The sequence below is a fragment of the Alosa pseudoharengus genome, unplaced genomic scaffold, assembly GCF_046254945.1.
Source record: "Alosa pseudoharengus isolate Yale_2024_CS ecotype anadromous, Long Island Sound unplaced genomic scaffold, YU_APseudo_1.1 YU_APseudo_1.1_scf_6, whole genome shotgun sequence".
NCBI lineage: Eukaryota > Metazoa > Chordata > Actinopteri > Clupeiformes > Clupeidae > Alosa > Alosa pseudoharengus.
The window spans coordinates 7,438,328-7,440,827 of NW_027468848.1; the positions used below are offsets into that span (position 1 = coordinate 7,438,328).

General features: G+C 47.8%; 1 protein-coding gene across 1 annotated transcript in view; it reads right to left on the reverse strand.

Moving 5' to 3' along the window:
• pbx3b (pre-B-cell leukemia homeobox 3b) overlaps nucleotides 1-2,500 on the reverse strand; it is a 24,870-nt gene that overhangs the window by 19,929 nt on the left and 2,441 nt on the right. The window lies entirely within an intron of this gene.

A 2,500-nucleotide genomic window follows, 5' to 3' on the forward strand; every position in this document is an offset into this window, starting at 1 on the left:
GGAACAAAAACAAAAAAAAAGTCCTGAGATCATTTGCTTTGTTTTCTGAAGGGCTACTGTAGAGCGTGATAAAGGTGAAATCTATAAAAAGACTAACAAAAAAAAGGTAATAAATAGCTGTGTGTTTCTGTGATTTAGGGGGTCTGTGGTATGGGGGGGTGGGGAAATCGGACCCGGTTCGACCAATTGTCAGTCAGTCACGTTGCCCCGTTGCTCCACCATGGCTTGTATCAGCCACGTCTCAGCTGCGTCTCAGCCGTGTCTCAGCCATGTCTCAGCCAGCTGGAACAGAGTTGAAAGCGCCCGCCTGGTTCACACGAGTAAAGAGTCAGACGCAGATCAAGCTCAGGTGTGTGTGTACTAACAGGTGAAGTCGTCTCGGAATGCAAATGCCCATGTGCCACTTGGCGGTGGGCCAGTACGGGGCGAATTTAAACAGCTTTTCGTTAAACCAGTAGTTCATACATGATTAATTAGAATAACTCATTTAGGTAGTGCTCACTTGAGCTCATTACTCTCTCTAAGATTCGTTAAGCATTTACACTTAGATAATTAAAATCTGTGAGCAGCCTTGAAGACAGATGCAGTCCGCATACCCTGGGACTCAGGCCCAAAGGCAGTGCGGCTTTCTCTCTCTCTCTTTTTCTCCCTCTTTCTTTTTCTTCATTTGTTCCTTTTTTTCTTTCTCTTTTCTTTTCTCTATCCTTCTTTCTTTCTCTGTCTGTTCCAGTCTCCCTCTCTTTGCTCCCTTTCTTTCTTTAGCGGCGCAGCTTGCTTGGCGAGCAGCTTCCGAGCAGATTAACTACATGTACAGTACGGTGTGCGGCTCAACGGCCATTGTGGCTCAAAAGACACACAGTGGCAGCTGACTCTCTGCCCAGACCCATTAGCACTGAGCAACTGTGGCGCTCAGGGTGGATTCAGTGCGATCCTCAGGCTAAATACAGTCTCCACTACTAGATGGCGTCCAGCTGAGGAACAGCACGGCACAAGAAAATAGAATGTCCTGTCAGAAGCAGTGTGACTCCAAAAATACACTCCGGTTTTCTCATTTCTAAATAACAAAATAAACCTTTAATAAATAGACCTTTCTGAAATTCATTGAAGTGCAAAAACGAAATTTCTTGAGGCAATCCAAAACGTAATTTAGGAAACAACAAAAGCTGCCAAAATAATGAAAATAATCAGATCAGGCGCCTGCTAGTGTGTTAGAATGTCCATTCCACTATGGGTCACACTCACTGCAGGGACATGCAATGGTTTTTAAAGGCTTCCCTCTTTGAGTGAGTGTGTGTGTGTGTGTGTGTGTGTGTGTGTGTGTGTGTGTGTGTGTGTGTGTGTGTGTGTGTGTGTGTGTGTGTGTGTGTCCATCTCTCGGTGTCCATCTGTGTGTGTTAACATCACCCCCCCCAGCCCCAGCCCCAGCCTGAGAGATGCTGACACACTGTTCTGCCACGTCACATTAAACGTTTCTTTCTCTTCCAGTGAGAGCGTCAGACGCCCCCTGTCACACCGGCCTCAGAAGCACACCACGATCCCTGTCACTGTGTCTCCTCCTGCTCCTCTGTGTGTGTGTGTGTGTGTGTGTGTGTGTGTGTGTGTGTGTGTGTGTGTGTGTGAGAGTGTGTGTGTGTGGTGTGAGTATGTATGTGTGTGAGAGTGTGTGTGTGTGTGTGTGAGTGTGTGTGTGTGTGTGTATGTTTGTGTGTGTGTGAGTGTGTGTGTGTGTGTGTGTGTGTGTGTGTGTGGTGTGAGTATGTATGTGTGTGTGTGTGTGTGTGTGTGTGTGTGTGTGTGTGTGTGTGTGTGTGTGTCTGTGTCACTGCTCCTCCTGCTCCTATGTGGGATGCCACATGGCAGTGATACCCAGACAGACTGGCGGAGTGGTCGTCCGACCGTCGAGCTGACTGGCTCGCTGTCACGCGGAGTGACAGTGTTTGTGTTGCCTTCATGTCAGTTAGCGAGGAGCGCAGAGGCCTGCGCCGAAATCAGCACTGTCACATGGGACGCGTTAGCGTTAGCATGCTTCACATCAGCAGCCGCTGTCAAGGAGAAGCTAACGCTAGCGTGCTGCAGATCAACAATCACTGTCAAGGAGAAGCTAACGCTAGCGTGCTGCAGATCAACAATCACTGTCAAGGAGACTTTAGCGTTAGCAAGCTTTGGATCTGAAGCCACTTTTGGGAGACGATAACTTCCTGCATACTAGAGTGGATGTGTGAGACATGCTAGCATTAGCAGCCTGTATATTTGGAGCAGACCTGCTGGAGATTAGCGTTAGACTAGCATTGCACTAGAAGTTCAGGCCTAAAACTAGCTGACGATAACCCAGAAGGACATTTGTTGAGATAAAGTAGCCACTTGCCTTGTGTTGTCATGTATATGCAAAAGTAGGCCTAGCATGTGTGTATAGGCATGTTTCCATGTGTGTGTGTGTGTGTATGTGTGTGTGTCTGTGTCTGTGTGTCTGTGTGTCTGTGTGTGTGTGTGTGTGTGTGTG